Source organism: Brassica napus, chromosome C9 (genome assembly GCF_020379485.1).
Source record: "Brassica napus cultivar Da-Ae chromosome C9, Da-Ae, whole genome shotgun sequence".
In the NCBI taxonomy this organism is placed as follows: Eukaryota; Viridiplantae; Streptophyta; class Magnoliopsida; order Brassicales; family Brassicaceae; genus Brassica; species Brassica napus.
In genome coordinates, this window is record NC_063452.1 from 53,028,501 (window position 1) to 53,046,524 (window position 18,024).

At 40.3% G+C, this 18,024-nt stretch overlaps 1 pseudogene; it reads left to right on the forward strand.

The window, feature by feature from the left end:
• The first annotated feature begins 307 nt into the window (after positions 1 to 307).
• Positions 308 to 16,828, forward strand: LOC106416690 (annotated as a pseudogene).
• Positions 16,829 to 18,024: the final 1,196 nt, after the last annotated feature.

Genomic DNA, 18,024 nt, shown 5'->3' on the forward strand with positions numbered 1-18,024 from the left:
ACTAACATGGACACTTCTCTTTGTAAAATTAAATATAAAAATGTAATGTTATTATTTTTCTTATATTGTATTTTTTCTTATTCTAAGTTTTGAGTTTATTTATTTAACTTAATATTATCATTTCTTATATTGTATATTTTCTTATTTTAATTTTCAAGTTTATTTCTTTAACCTTTTTGTAAACTAAATGTAAAAAAATGTAATATTGTATATTTTCTAATATTGTATATTTTCATATTCTAATTTTCGAATTTATTTAATTAATTTTGTATATGAAATGGTAATATTACATTAAGGACAGTTACAAAAAAAGTAATAATGCCACGTGTCATCTTTCGGGCGAATTTTTTTTCGCTGACGTGGACGCTCTACGGAGACTCAAAATTTTATTAGTTTAGATGACTCTTGGATTCGATTTCAAGAACAAGAAGAAGAAGAACAAGAATAACATTCGAGACTGAATAGCTAAAATGGCAGGGATAGAATCTGCGTCTAAACAACGAAAGAGGGTGGTGGTGATCTGCGGCGGAATCGCCGGCTCCCTCGCCGCGAAGTTGCTTCAGTTCGATGCTGATGTCACCCTCATCGATCCGTAAGTTGTTGAAAACACAAAATTTAATCTCAGATTATCATTCATCACAAGCTCAAACTATGTTGAAATCAAATCAGGAAGGAGTACTTTGAGATCACATGGGCGAGCTTGAGATCCATGGTGGAGCCTTCCTTTGCCGAAAGAACAGTTATCAACCACAAGAACTACTTCAAGAAAGGCCATGTTGTTACTTCTCCGTCGGTCAACATCACGGAGACTGATGTAATGACTGCAGATGGAGATGTGATTGGATATTAGGAGATATACGATATTCTCTAGTTTGGTATATATCCTTTTCTATAGATACTTTCCTATTGTACGGGAGATTGTATATGATTAGGTTTATGAGTCGGCTAAGGGTCTGTATAAAGTCTTTGTCTTCACGATCTTAATAATATAACACAATATTCAGCAACTCAAACATTGTCATTGGATATGATTATCTAGTGATTGCTACTGGTCACAGCGACTTGTTCCCCAAAACCAGACAAGAGAAGCTCTCACAATACCAATCAGGTATTATGATCATGATCAGAGTCGGATCTGGGGACAGCCTAACGAAACATTGGCAATGGCCCCCAAATTTAACTCCTAAATTATGAATTAAAGTTTTTTTAAAAATTTATCTATAGCCTCCAAAATCTCAAATACAGTGTAATAAAATTAAAGATTCAGACCAATGAAGATTGTGTCTTTGATTGCAGAGTATGAGAATATCAGATCTTCTAAATCAGTTCTGATTGTTGGTGGAGGACCGTCTGGTGTGGAGCTAGCTGCAGAAATAGCAGTTGATTTTCCGGAGAAGAAAGTCACATTGGTGGGACCAAGACTGCTCGAGTTTATTGGAGAGAAAGCTGCTGACAAAGCGTTTGATTGGTTAAAGTCCAAGAAAGTGGAAGTGATACTGAACCAATCCGTGGATTTAAACTCAGCTTCAGATGGAAACAAAACATATAAGACTTCAGGAGGTGAAACAATACAAGCGGATTGCCATTTTCTCTGCGTTGGGAAGCCTCTGTCTTCTCAATGGCTCAATGGAACCGTTCTGAAAGATAGCTTGGATGGTAAAGGGAGAGATGGTTGATGAGCACTTGAGGATTAAGGATAGAAAGAATGTATTCACCATTGGAGATATCACTAGTATCCTTGTAAGTTCACAAGACCATAACATTTTCAGTTTTTTTTACGTAGTTTCTTGTTTTGATTATATGATTTTTGTAATGACAGGAGATTAAGCAAGGATATGTAGCAGAGATGCATGCTAATGTGGCAGTGAAGAATATAAAGGTAATGATGTCTGGTGGGGAAAAGAAGAAGAAGATGTCGACATACAAGCCCGGATCAGAGATGGCAATTGTATCATTAGGAAGAAAAGATTCAGTTGCTCAGTTTCCGTTTGTGACAGTCATTGGTTGTCTTCCTGGTTTGATCAAGTCGAAGGATCTATTTGTGGGGAAGACCAGAAAGACAAGAGGGCTAAACCCTAAATGTGTACAAGGTTGAATGTTTGTTTCAGGTTTTATATTGAGGAAGAGATGCTTTTGTGCAAAGATGTGATCATGTTTGGGTTTGTTTATGTATTGATCTCATTGTTTCAGTGTGGAGTGATTGTTGGTTGTTACTTATGTTGTTTGATGTATCTGATGATGTATTATTAACAGTGGGTATTATTTGAGTTCCATTCCAAAAAATTTCATGGGCCTTTAGAAACACTAAACCGGGAAAATCGATATGGAAACTGAAATCAGTCTGAACCGAAACAACCTCTGCCGAGTGCGCCTGTTTTAGAGGAGTCGTTTCTCCTCCTGCTTCTCGCTTCTCCTAAAGGAGGTATGTGGTTGATCTCTTCTTGTCCTCCTGTTGTTGTCGCCTTATCATTTGAGGCTTATCTATGATGCGTGGCCGGATTTGGGGAGTTATCTTCCGCCTGCTTAGTCTAGAGAGGCTCATGTGTCTATCAATGACGGTTATAGCTTAGTTGGTGCTTGCAACTTCTCTCTCCGTGGGTCTCTGGTTGTGGATTAACCGGAGATGGCTCATTATACGACGACCGGGGCAGGTTTTGCCACCCTCCTCCGCTTATTGTATCTTGGAGCCACCGTTGGGCCTTGTCTCTGTAAGTCCCTCTTCCGATGGTTAAGCTTCTAGGTGCAGGAGTATTAGCATCTAGAGTTGCAATGGCTAGTTACTTTAGAACTAGATCAATCTTTTAATTTAGCTTCCTAGTGTTCATGACCTAACTTTTGTGTCATTGAGTCTTTTTTTTTTTTTTTTAAACTTGCGGGCTCTTTGATACTATTTTGCTTGTTAGCAGACCATGATTCGAATTCCTTGTATCACTTTTACGTTACTTCAAAATGGAATTCACATCTTTAGCAAAAAAAAAAAAAAATGCTGCATCACATATTTAACTGCTCTCGATTGTTGGACCTGTACTTAAATTCAAATCATATTGGAGATATTCTTTGAGTGACGAAACTTGTCAATTTGAATTTTGGTGGAAAAAACTTGAATGTGAATGTAATGCTCTCGACTGCTACCTTTAATGGGTTTTCCACGCTTCACTCGGTTAGTACACCTATCTCTTGCATCAAAATATTTTTTTTTCATCTTATTCACACGATATTGCCACTCGCCAGACAGGTCAACTATGATTCTTCTATTCCAGCTTAACCACGTTTAATTCTAGAGGTTATTTTGGATTAGCGACAAGAAATATATACTTTGATGATATAGTAAGCAAATCAATTCTATTAAACTTTTTACTAATTGCCAGAAAGAAGTCTGGGATGCTATCAAAGCTCCCTGCATGTCTAGGAAACATGATATCACTCATGCAAGTTAGCTTTTCCGATAACATCATAGAAGGAGAATTTCCATTCTTCAATCAATTGGTTCGAACAAAACCTCTTTAAACAGTTGGATCTTATATCTCATAAACTAGAACAATTGATTGACACAGACATGAATGAACCATTTGGGAAAAATAAAACAAGAAACTTATTTGGGAAAAAGGCCAAAAAAATAAATAAGACAAGAGACTAGTGGGATACTTAACTCAGAGGACAAGAGGTTGACGACAAGTCCAAATGACTTTTGAAAAGTCTTGCAGTTTTGTATATGTGGTTATGAGCCAATAATCTTCTACGTTGCATAACTACAACAATAAGATAGAGAAATTTTTCATTTGCTTCGTCCCGTGTATTCACTTCCTGCACGAAAAGCTTTTAAACCAAATCAAATGAGAAGCATGAGATTGTTTCTTTTATTTTCTTTCAGTACTCTCATGTTACTTGATGCATATGGTTTTACTTTTACCGATGAAACTGATAGGAAAGCATTGCTCGACTTCAAATCTCAAGTTTCTGAAGACAAACAAGATGTCTTGTCCTCATGGAATAACTCATTCCCTCTCTGTAACTGGAGAGGGGTTACGTGCGGCCTCAAACACAAGAGAGTTACCGGTTTGGACCTTGGAGGATGGCAGTTAGGGGGAGTGATATCACCATCGATCTATTGGTAATCTCTCCTTCCTCATATCACTTGATCTCTATGATAACCTTTTGGGGGGAACCATCCCTCACGAGGTGGGTAACTTGTTTAGACTTGAGTACTTAGATATGAGTGGTAATATTCTCAGAGGAGATATTCCAGTCGGTCTATTTAACTGCTCTAGATTGATGAAGCTTTATTTATTAGAAAATCATATTGGAGGAGGTGTTCCTTCAGAACTAGGATCGTTGGCGAAGCTTAAAATTCTAAATCTTGGTGATAACAATTTGAGAGGGAAACTCCCTGCATCTCTAGCTAGGAAACTTGACATCACTAAAGCAGAGTTATCTTTTCATTTAACAAAATAGAAGGAGGAATTCCTGACGCTCTAGCTAGATTGACTCAATTAGTGTCTCTGGGATTAGCATTGAACAAATTCTCAGGCGCTTTTCCTCCCTCCATCTATAATATTTCCTCACTCAAGTTTTTGAGCATGTTTGGTAATGGTTTTTCGGGTAGCCTAAAGCCTGATTTTGGTAATCTACTACCAAATCTTAGATATTTAAATATGGGACGTAATAATTTCACAGGACCCATCCCAACCACATTTTCAACTATCGCGAATCTTCAACACTTAGCAATCGTGTGGAACAAAATGACAGGAAGTATACCTATCACTTCACAGTAATTATTTGGGAAGTTACTCATCTGGAGATCTTGGATTTATTAAGGCTTTGGCTAATTGTACCCAACTTCATACATTACTTGTTAATAGAAATAGGCTTGGAGGTGACTTGCCTACCTCTATAACGAACCTGTCCACCAACCTCTGGAAATTAGACCTTGGAAGAAATTTCATCTCTGGAACCATTCCTTATGACATTGGGAATCTCATCAGCCTACAAAAACTTAGGTTAGACGAAAACTTGTTGACCGGACCACTACCAAGTTCCATTGGAAAGCTTTCTAGTTTGGTGTTATTAAACCTCACGTCTATAGATTGTCAGGAGAGTTACCTTCTTCACTAGGTAACATCACTCGGTTAGAACAACTCTATTTGTCCAGCAATAGTTTTGAAGGAGCCGTTCCTCCTAGTCTTGGTCATTGCAAATATATCTTATATTTGTGGATTGGGTCTAATAAGTTGAATGGGACTATACCTCAGGAGATTATGCAAATTCAGTCTCTTGTTTACCTCAACTTGTCAGATAATTCCTTGACAGGATCTCTGCCAAAGTATATTAAACCACTAGAACGTCTTTGCACACTGTCTGTTGAGCATAATAAATTATCCGGGAAACTCCCTCAAGTCCTGGGAGATTGTCTCTCAGTGGAGAATCTTTATCTACAAGGAAATTTTTTTGACGGTGATATTCCAAATATAAAAGGGTTGATGGGTGCTAAAAGACTTGATTTCTCGAACAATAATCTCTTTGGAAGTATACCTGGATATTTTGCAAACTTTTCTCACTTGGAGTATCTCAATCTATCCATTAACAGTTTCGAGGGAGAGGTGCCAACAGAAGGAAAATTTCAGAATGCTACTGTAGTTACAGTATTTGGAAACAAGGGTGTGGAGGCATCAAGGAATTGAAACTAAAGCCATGCACTGTGCAAGCACAACCAATGGAGACTAGCTATTTCTCTCTTTCGAAGAAAGTTTCCATTGGGGTAAGTGTAGGCGTAGCTTTGCTTCTGATGGTGTTCATAGCTTATATTTCTCTACATTGGTTCATAAAAATAAAGAACCAGCAGACAAGTAATCCAACTTCTTCCGCACTAGAGGTTTTTCATGGAAAGATAAGTTATGCATATCTGCGAAATGCAACCGATGGCTTCTCTTCCAGCAATTTGATTGGATCAGGCGGTTTTGGGACAGTGTTCAAGGCATTCCTTCCGATAGAGAACAAGGTTGTTGCAGTGAAAGTTCTAAACCTGCATAGACGCGGAGCTATGAAGAGTTTTTTGACGGAATGCGAATCCCTCAAGGACGTAAGGCATCGTAATCTTGTGAAACTAATGACGGCTTGTTCGAGTATTGATTTTCAAGGAAATGAATTCAGAGCTCTTATCTACGAGTTAATGCCCAATCGAAGCCTAGATATGTGGCTGCACCCGGAGGAAGTGGAAGAGACTCGTAGACCCTCGAGAACCTTGACTGATAAGACTCTAAGATGTAAAAGACGATCTTATTGCTTATCGTATAAACCGTAACAATACCAAGACAAGAAGGCTATGAACCCTAACGCCAAGGTCCTTCAAATCCAGAGAAAAACCTCTCTGAACTTGCCTCAAATGCAGAGACACTCCTCTGATTTGCCTAACAACTCTCTATGATCATTCCATAATCAACAACAACACTCATGGATCTTTATTTATACTCTCCAATTTCAGTAACAGCAAAGCCTCTGGCTCAATCAGCAACTTCACTAACTTGCCAACACAGTAACCATCAGCCACGTCAGCTATAGTATTCGGTATCTATCATTACCCCCCGCTTCAAATAGAGCTTGTCCTCAAGCTTTGCAAATCCTGGCTTCACCTAAAGCACTGCAAGTGCTAGCTTCACCCCAAGCTGTGAATAGAGCTGCTGCAACACGATACTGTCTCCGGCTAGTCTGGAAACGCATCTTCTGATTCTCCATCTGTGCTTGACTTGAAACTTCTCATCGTCAAGGTTTTGTTTTCTTATTACCGCAACACTGTCCTGCATAATTATGTCGAACTCAACGTTCTCCGGTGAGCTAGCTGCAGTTGCATCAATATCTATATGCTTCCTTGTTTGCCAATTCAGAGTCCCACACATCTTTGATAACGCTTCATAGACATTAGGCCTTTGTAGAACTGACTCAAACACAGCTAGTCGTGCAAGTTCTGCATCAGTCTCTGGTAGCCAGTGCAACATGCAAAACAAGCAGAATAGCTTAACCATTTCAAGGTTTGATTCAGCCAGAGTCAGTTGCGGAATGTGACGACCATCACTCCAATCATTATATGCTTGTGCAAGTTTCATACAATGTCCCTTGTGCCTGCCGGTATATATGAGCCTCACCAGCACAAGCAAAAAGACTAGGACGTAGTGGGCTGATCCCAAATTTTTACGCCACTCAGCTACGATGCTTCTTATCATCATGTCATTGTTCAGCTTCTCCACTAGTAGCGTCCACCGAAGGTTCACAATTTGCATACATGGAAGGCAGTGATTCAGCACAAGGTTGCCAATATGAAGAATAACATTATACTCTTGATCTGCAGTACATGTAATATGAACATCAATGTTTTTTATCATATGCTTTTGTTTGCTCCAAGTATGTACCACGTTGCTCAAACTCCTTTGCTTCATCAGAAACTGCTCGCTGTAACATGTTTCCCTGTAATATTGTAATCGAAAAGCTTCTCTAACCCTTGCACTCTGTTTGAAATTAAACCACCAGTCTTTGCACCATTTTCGTGTCCATGAATCTACAGCCTCATCAACTTCTGACAACCCATACTCTTTATGTGACTGAAGACTGACCAGAACAAACCGCAAACGGCTTGAAACGCTATTCAACTTTCTCGTCGGCTTAGCTTGATTCATTGTCAACGTAAGGCTGGCCTGCAAAGTTGCGTCTAACTCAGCCTTCTTCGGCAAACAAAGTGCAGGTTCCTGAATATCTTGTAGAACTGTCTCAAACACCACATGTATCCCAGATTCAGTAGCTGCATGAGTGGCCAACGAGAAATCTTTTTGGTATCCAGACTTAAGCTTGAGTGACTGTTGCTTGGTACCCGCTCTTTCTCTCATTAAATCAACACTTGGAACTGTACCAAGAGCTTCACCGCTAGTTCCAGACAACATTCTCCCCAACTCTCCACTGAGTTTAGATTCAGAGCTCGACAATTCCCTCCACTGAAACTCTAAAATTGTTTGTACAACGTCCAATCTTCGTTTCTTCACTAGATGTCCTTTGAATTTAAACCTCCAAGACTTAGGAGCCAAACACATCTTCTTCCTGTGATGTACCATTGGCCTTCTCATGATCAGTAATCTTGGTACACCAATCACGAGTGAAGCAGACGTCTCTGAATGCAGATGTGGAGTCAAGGTAGTAACGATTGATTCATGATCATCATTGTTGTCCTGACTCGATTCTGTCACAGGATCTAACTCTCTGTCTTGAATCAAATTCTCATCCATTTTACGTTCTTCCGCTTGTATCGTGACTGTTGCTAATGCTTCGACCTCTTGGAATTGATTAGCCGAGTTGATAGACGGAATCAATCTTGTTGTAGACATTTGTAAGTGTCTACCTTGTTCTGCCTTGTTTCGTTCACCATACTTCCACAACAATGATTCTCTCAGATCCTTCCAGCTTTGGAAAGGGATGAACGAATTCATGCGGTGAACATATACTTCCGCTTCTCCATCGATGAAACCGCGAGCCAACGCAAGCTTTTGTAGCTCCGTGAACTCTTCAGATGCAAACCGATTCTCCATCCACTCGATCCATGGTCTCAAATCAACACAGGTAAACACAGGAATCTCTATGAATCTTTCCTCTTCGTGATTATCAAAATTCTCAACTACTTGCCGATAACCTAACGGATTGTTCCCGTACTGTTCCGATGAAGAAACAGATACCTGAGTAGAAGATTTCAGCTGATTTGGAGTCGGAAAGATTCCAATCGAATCCGCCTGAGGTGATCGTTGTTGTAGCGTCGCAATGCATGATTGAAGCATTGCTTCTATCCTATTGAACTTCGCATCGATCTTTGCATCGAATGATTGATAGAACGATTGGGTTTGTTGTTCGCCAGTTCTGGATCTCGTCGCCGTCGTCGCGAAATTCTGATACGCCATTGTCGTCACCAAAAGCTCGAACCGCTCACCGTCGCGATGATCGAGACGCTCACCGCACCAATTGATAAGACTCTAAGATGTAAAAGACGATCTTATTGCTTATCGTATAAACCGTAACAATACCAAGACGAGAAGGCTATGAACCCTAACGCCAAGGTCCTTCAAATCCAGAGAAAAACCTCTCTGAACTTGCCTCAAATGCAGAGACACTCCTCTGATTTGCCTAACAACTCTCTATGATCATTCCATAATCAACAACAACACTCATGGATCTTTATTTATACTCTCCAATTTCAGTAACAGCAAAGCCTCTGGCTCAATCAGCAACTTCACTAACTTGCCAACACAGTAACCATCAGCCACGTCAGCTATAGTATTCGGTATCTATCATTGACCCTGTTTGAAAGGCTCAACATTGCCGTTGATGTGATTTCTGTTTTGGAATATCTTCATGCTTATTGTCATGAGCCTATAGCTCATTCCGATCTCAAGCCGAGCAACGTCCTCCTAGACAAAGATCTGACTGGCCATGTTAGTGACTTTGGTATTTCTCAACTGCTCGTGAAACTTGATCAGGAGTCTTTGTTCAACCAACTAAGCTCGGCGGGCGTCAGAGGAACCATTGGCTATGCCGCACCAGGTAAAAACTATATCACACATCCGTACGTACTGTTTTAGTGACGAAAATGATTGTACTCTTTTTTTATTTATTTAAATTTTACAATCTTGTTTCTGTGAATTATGGCGCAGAATATGGAATGGGAGGACAGCCATCAATATATGGTTATGTGTATCTTTTTTTTTTTTTTGGTAAAATGTTAATATAATGTGTATAGCTTTGGTGTTCTTGTTTTGGAAATGTTCACTGGAAAAAGACCAACGAATGAGTTATTTGGGGGAAGCGTTACCTTGCACAGCTACACCAAGTTGGCGTTGCTAGGGAGAGTATTGGACATTGCAGACACTTCGATTCTTAATAGCAGTCTCAGCGTTGGTTTCCCTCTTGGTGAATGCTTGACAGTGGTTTTGGAGGTGGGACTTAAGTGTTGTGAAGAATCTCCCAAGAACCGTTTGGCAACGAGTGAAGCCAGAAAGGATTTAATCTTAATCAGAGAGAGGTACTTTGCAGCAAAACATTGATGATGTGTTTATTGTTTCCTATACAGACTTTAAATATGATTATGCTTGCAGAATGTGATGCTATCTATATGCAGAAAATAGACCAAATGTTGTGTGATGATTACGTATTTATGATTTTATTTCCCTCGTCAAGCAACGAGCTTTAGATCTCGACCTCGCCTCTCCAAGGTACTACTGCTTTCTTGGTTGATCGAAATCAAGAAAAAATGTATGCTTTATCGAATATTAGGGTTCATGTGTGATCGCAGAGGTTCAGGGGATGCAGAGACTCAACTCGTTCCTCATGATTCTTCAGATGATGGTAGCGTGAAGTGTCAGATTGTTTGTTCATTATCATGACATGCGTGTGTTTGCATGAGCTTGGTTTTGTTGTAGACTGGGAAGCTCTTGCGGATCGTGAACCGAGTACATTACTCTCTGTAGAAGAGTTGCCTCAAATGTCTAAGCTTTCGGTTGAAGAACGTAAGGAGGAAGGACCTAAGAGGCGTGGAAGGGGGACTTTTACTTATAAGAAGGATGTCATGTACAGTTGAAGTCTTATTACTTTTCTGAAATGTAAGCTGTTACTATTAGCATAGTTAGAGTAGTCTGATTAGTCTTAGCATAGTTAGAGTTATTATCACAAGTGGGTCAAGCCCAACTCCTGCGAAGCCCAACGCTGGTTTGAACAAAACGCAGAACTTTGCTCTTCAGCTCCAACGGTTTTCTTCCTGCACAAGACAAAACGTTAGTAAGGACAAGACCAAAGTGAGCAACAGAAAGGAAAAGCAAATTGGAGAGGGCAAGCCAGCTGGTCAAGTACAGGCTGTCAAGATCCAAAACAGATACGCTTTGCTACAGGATGAAGGAGCACAAAGCTAAAACCCTAGTTTACAACTCTATATAATGTAACTCATGTTGTAAACAAAACCTTAAGAGAGAGATCATAATAAGAAAGTCAAGTAACTTATCTTTGTTGTTCACGCGTTCATGGTATCAGAGCACACGGTGCCACCATGGATCTTGAGCCTTGTGACCCTCCTCGTCTAAATATCATTCACTGTGTTACCGTAAAGCTCAATGAGCAAAACTTTTTCTTCTGGAAACGTCAGTTTCAGTCTTTTCTCAGTGGGCAGCGTTTGTTTGGCTTCGTTACTGGTACCATCCCTCAGCCAGTTACTACCATCTTGGCTCCCACCATTCATGGTACCTCTACGCCTGTTCCAAACCCTGACCATGAGCTTTGGTTTCAAACAGATCAAGTCGTCCAGTCATGGCTCCTTGGATCTATCACTGATTCTCTCCAATCCATGGTGGTGAACTAATCTACAGCTCAAGAGATCTGGTCCACGCTTGAGACACACTTCAACAGACCATCTAACTCCCGTTTGTTTGAGCTTCAGCACAAGATGCAGACTTTAGCCAAAGGAGACAAAAAGATGTTCGATTTCGTTCAGGAGGTTAAAGCCCTCAGTGACCAGCTTGCCTCTATTGGTGCTCCCACGACGAAGGCAATGAAGATCTTCTCGGCTCTTCGTGGTCTGGGGCGTGACTATGAGCCTATCAAGACAGCTATTGAAGGCTCCATCGATACTGTTCCACCTCCGACGTTCGAATCCATCTTTCCCCGTCTAGTTGCTTTCGATGACAGACTTCAAGGTTACAATACTGGTCAAGAAGTGACTCCGCATCTAGCGTTTGCGTCAGTTCGCACGCAGCAACAAGGGAACTACTACTCCTCTCGAGGTCGTGGTGGCAGAAGAGGCCGCTGTCATGGTTCTTACAGCACACGAGGACGAGGCTTTCACCAGCAGATCTCGTCTTCATATGATGGAGATACGCGTCCTACATGCCAAATCTGTGGCAAGCCAGGTCACCATGCTCTCAAATGCTATCACCGTTTTGATAGTAGCTACCAACTTGATGAACTTCCTCAGGCTTTGGCAGCAATGCGCATCACAGATGTCTCTGATGACTCTGGTTCTGAGTGGTATCCTGACTCTGCTGCATCTGCTCACGTCACAAGTTCCACGAGGAATTTACATCAGTCACAACCTTATCATGGAACGGACACTGTTATGGTAGGATATGGGAGTTACCTACCTATCACTCATACCGGTTCCACATCCATAGCCTCTTCCTCGGGTATTCTTCCTCTCAACGATGTCATTGTGTGTCCTCAGATTGCCAAATCTCTTTTATTTGTATCAAAAGTCACAGATGATTATCCTTACACTGTTGAGTTTGACAATGTTGGAGTTTCTATAAAGGACAAAGTTACAAAGAAGGTTCTTACCAAGGGAAGAAGGGATAATGGTCTTTACAGAGTTGAGAACAAGCCGCAAATAAAAGCTCTATACTCCTCTAGGCAGCAATCTGCTACAGACGCTGTTTGGCATAGGAGACTTGGGCATCCTCATCAGCAAGTTCTTCAACATCTCTCTGCAAACAACCTCATCAAAATAAGCTCAAGTACCAAGAAGATGTGTCAGTCCTGTCAACTTGGCAAGAGCAGTAGCTTTCCTTTTCAGTCTTCTAGTTATGTTGCTTTTCGGCCTTTGGAGAAGATTCACTGTGATCTTTGGGGGCCTGCACCAACAACATCTGTTCAAGGTTTCAGATTTTATGTAATCTTTATTGACCATTGGTCACAGTTTTGTTGGATATATCCTATGAAATACAAGTCAGATTTCTTTACAATCTTTTGCAAGTTCCAAGCTTTAGTAGAGAATCAATTGAGATGCAGAATTGGTACCTTTCAATGTGACGGAGGCGGTGAATTTATCAGCTCGGCATTTCTCTCTCACTTGCAAAAAGATGGGATCAGACAACAAATCTCGTGTCCTCATACGCCGCAGCAGAATGGACTGGCTGAGAGGAAGCATCGGCACATCACTGAGCTCGGGTTGTCAATGATGTTTGATAGTAAGATGCCTCTGAAGTATTGGGTGGAAGCGTTCTTCACAGCAACCTTCCTGAGCAATCTTCTCCCTACAAGCAGCCTGCCAAACAATCAGATTCCATATCAAAAACTGTTTGGGAAAGCAGTCAACTACAGTTTTCTAAGAACGTTTGGTTGTGCTTGCTACCCGTCTCTCAGAGCCTATGCTACCAACAAGTTTGATCCTAGATCTCTCAAGTGCGTATTCCTAGGCTACAATGACAGATACAAGGGATATAGATGCATTTACCCTCCAACTGGTAGTGTCTACATCACACGCCACGTTCTGTTTGATGAAACTGATTTCCCTTTTGAACATGCTTACAAGCATAGTCATCTGTCAGTCTTAACTCCTCTTCTCAAGGCGTGGCAAATGAGCTTTGTTCCGCAATCACCCGCAGAGCCAGAGAAGGAAACAGAAGCTCCAGTATCAGAATCAGTGGTTCATCAAGGATCTGTTCCTATGTTCTCTGAAGCTGACTTCCCGCCTCTACAGTCTGTTCCCCAGTCTTCATCGGCTTCAAGTAACAGGGTGTCTTCGGCATCTTCATCTGCTACCAAGTCGTTCTTCTGTACCACAGCCATCTCCACCTGCACCACAAAGACACCAAATGGTCACAAGGTCGCAAGTGGGAACTGTCAAGCCTAATCCTCGCTATGCTCTACTCACACAAAAGGTGTCAATACCAGAGCCAAGAACTATAGCAGATGCGTTAAAACATGAAGGCTGGAGAAATGCTATGGGAGATGAGTTTGAATCATGTAAAGAAACTAATACCTTTACACTGGTTCCACGGTCTGAATATATGCACGTCCTAGGAAACAGATGGGTGCATAGAGTGAAGTTGAATGCCGATGGAAGTTTCAAGAAGCTTCGATCTCGTCTGGTTGCAAAAGGAAATGAGCAAGAAGAAGGGGTTGACTATCTTGAAACCTACAGCCTTGTGGTTAGAATGGCATCAGTAAGGACAATTCTACACATGGCTACGGTATTGAATTGGGAAATAAGACAAATGGATGTCAAAAATGCATTCTTACACGGTGATTTACAAGAAAAGGTATTCATGAAGCAACCTGCTGGATTTGTTGATCAAGAGCATCCTCATCATGTCTGGAGACTGAACAAAGTGATCTACGGCTTGAAGCAAGCTCTGAGGGCGTGGTTCGACAAGTTCAGCACCTTCCTGATTGACTTTGGTTTTTGCTGCTCCAAGTCTGATCCATCCCTGTTTGTTTACAAAATGGAAACAGACATTATTATTCTTCTACTATATGTAGATGACATGGTAATCACAGGAAACAGCTCAGAGAGTCTTGATCATCTGCTTAAACAACTCAACAGCGAGTTCAGAATGACTGATATGGGAAAGCTACACTATTTTTTGGGAATTCAAGTTCATACACATGATAAAGGGCTGTTCTTATGTCAGCAAAAGTATGCAGAAGACTTACTTGCAGTAGCAGGGATGAAAGACTGTGAACCAATGCCTACGCCCTTGCCACAGCAACTGAATCGAGTTGAAGAGAAGTCTGAACTGTTCTCTCATCCTACCTACTTCAGAAGTCTTGCTGGCAAGCTCCAGTATCTGACTCTGACGCGTCCAAACATACAATTTGCTGTGAATTATGTCTGTCAGAAGATGCACTCGCCAACGGTCACTGATTTTCACCTGTTGAAACGGATCATCAGATACGTTAAAGGCACAATCACAATGGGGATCTCTCTACACAAAGAAACATACTTCACCCTCACTGCCTACAGCGATAGTGACTGGGCAGGATGTAGCTCTACAAGAAGATCTACTGGGGGTTATAGCATGTTTCTGGGGAAGAATCTAATTTCTTGGTCATCAAAGAAACAGCCTACAGTGTCTAAGAGTTCTACCGAAGCTGAATATAGAACTCTATCTGAGACGGCATCTGAGATTACCTGGCTCTGTTCTATCTTCCGGGAGCTCGGACTGCCTCTTCTGACTACACCATTGCTGCTTTGCGACAATCTCTCAGCGGTTCTTCTTTCAGCAAATCCCTCATTTCACTCGAGGACCAAACACTTTGCGCTGGATTATCACTACGTCAGGGAAAGGGTTGCGTTAGGAGCTCTCGAGGTGAAGCACATCCCAAATCAGCATCAGATCGCTGACATCTTCACCAAATCTCTTCCTCAAGCTGCATTTTCTTCTCTTCGAGGCAAACTCGGTGTCGATACAATCGATGCACCAAGTTTGAGGGGGCCTATTATCACAAGTGGGTCAAGCCCAACTCTTGCGAAGCCCAACGCTGGTTTGAACAAAACGCAGAGTTTTGCTCTTCAGCTCCAACGGTCTTCTTCCTACACTAGACAAAACGTTAGTAAGGACAAGACCAAAGTGAGCAACAGAAAGGAAAAGCAAATGGGAGAGGGCAAGCCAGCTGGTCAAATACAGGCTGTCAAGATCCAAAACAGATACGCTTTGCTACAGGATGAAGGAGTACAAAGCTAAAACCCTAGTTTACAACTCTATATAATGTAACTCATGTTGTAAACAAAACCTTAAGAGAGAGATCATAATAAGAAAGTCTAGTAACTTATCTTTGTTGTTCACGCGTTCAAGAGTAGTCTGATTAGGATATATATGCTGATAGTTCTAAGCGTAACTGATGCACTTATTTCTGAGAAAAATGCAGCTAAGTATGGCACACGCCATGTTCTCGTACTTGCTGGCTTTTCTCCAAGTTTGAGGACTTCTGATTTGGTGAAGCTTTTTGTGGTCTCTTCAAAGACGGTGGATTTCTCATTCGTTGGGTCAATGATACAACAGCCCTTGCAGTCTTCAAACATTATATTTGATTTTATTTTCTCCATACATTAGGAAGATTAAAAAATATATATGGCTTTAGTTCAGTAGGGTTTAGTATCTTGACAGTTAAAGCTCAAATAGTGAAATGTAAGTTCTGTTTTTTTGTTAATAACTGAGTTTACAAATAGCTTTATCCTAAAGTGCTTAACTTGCTCTTGTTTTGATGATTGATACAGCTCTAGAGGCTTGCAATAGTGTTCAATGTTCGTTCATTCACCATACGTGTTCTCGATGATCACGATTCTCTTTTGGGCTCAATATCTGGAAAAGGTAACCTACTCTTCTTTTCATGGTTTTGCAGAATTGTTCTTTATTTTAATCAGAATAAAAAACATTTCCACCAAAACACATTCTTATTCCATGACTTCTTTATGTCATCAAGACGAGCTTTAAGTCTTTTAACACGTCATTCTTCGTTAATCCACTTGGTCAAGCTATCTTTTGAATGAAGCACCAAAACTCATAGATGGGGTCAGATGTTGTTACTTGTGATGCATCACCCATATGTTATGTTTAATCTACTTTAGATCTGGAACCGCCTACTCAAAGACCCAAGACATCAGCGAGAACAGCTCAACGTTTGATTGCTCACAGCATGGGATTGAAGCTGCCGGCTTCTGGATTCGGGTCTAAAGAGCTACGAGACCAAGAAGCTGCCAGGAAAAATCGGATTGTCTCCAGGCAGAAACAACGGGACGATGCTTGGGGAGCTGACTGACATTGACCTTACCGTACGGTTTGGATTGCCCAATTTTTTCGGCTTACCGCCATTATCATGCTTATTGGTGTATACAGATTACAGCTTCAATCAACTTGAGTGATCCTTATGTAAGGATTGTTAGTGTTTGTTTTGTAGTGTCTTGTGTGTGAAATTGACTTAAAAGTGATCCTTACATAACCATATAGTGTATGTTACAAAAAAAAAAAACATAACCATGTAGTGTTTCTGCTACCAGTGTTATTCTGTATCTAGGTGTTGTGCAATCAAATGTCTTTCAAAATGTTGAGCTCTTATCAATCAAGTATATACCCTCTGTTTTTCATTTCCCCATGAAAGTTGAAGTCTTATTACTTTTCTTGCAAACAAAAAAAAAACGAAAAAGTATAAATAATTATTAATCGACCTAAATGTCTAAATAGTTATGATTTGAACGGAATCAAAGTTGGGACATCCCATTGTAAGAAAAAGTTCTTACGAGCATACAATTGGTTAGAAAACAAAAAAACAAGAAAACATCGTTGTGACCAATCACCAAACACCAAATATCTCCTTAATTGCAACTAAACCCTCGATAAATTGTACGGACGATAAGATATAACGCAAGGTTGTGTCCGTACGTTGAACTCTGCGTCACTTTTCTTTTGCATTCGCAAAATTAGAGAAAATAGTTACACTCTTGCACTCAGCTAACAACTGAAAATGTAATTAATCCGGTTAACAATAGCATAAGACTATGTGAAAATTATTATTAAATTTTCTTTCTCTGAATAAACATTCTAAAACGGCTGATGTGGAACTTCTTGCTTTGTTTTGTTGCTACTTGCGTGAGGTGTTGTTTGATCATTGCTCCTTTATTCTCAAAATTAAAATTTCGATAATTTTAAGTTCAAAAAAAAATTAAAATTAAAATTTCGAACTACAAATAAGTTGTAACCACATACTAAAGTATATTTATAACAATGAAAGCTGCTTTTTTTTAATCTTTTGTTGTATGCCTAATGCCTAGTCTCATATGAATCGGTGCCTTCTGAATCCTTTTTGTTGTCGGCCACCTTTATATTTTCTTTTGGTTTCACTACGCAACATCTTAATTACCGTGATTCGGTAGTCATTTTTGGTACAAGCTTGGTTACTATCATTCGATGAAAATGTCCATATAAAATGTATTTTTTTGTAAGATTTAGCATGGGAAATTCGAGTTTTGACCGTGAGCATGTCCCTTGACAACATAGGTTCCAAGGATAAACATCCGAGTCAAAGTCTAAATGATCGATTGATCCAATATATTCGTACATAATCGAATCAAATGTGTAACTGTAACTTGTTTATGCTAGCTCCTGGTTTTAGTGGTGAGACCACTATATATTCTACCATGAACTCCTACATGATATGTTAGTATGTATAAATAATAATAAAATGCAAAGAAAAAGATACCAGATTGTAAATCTTTTTCTGGCTAAGAATGTATCCAAATTT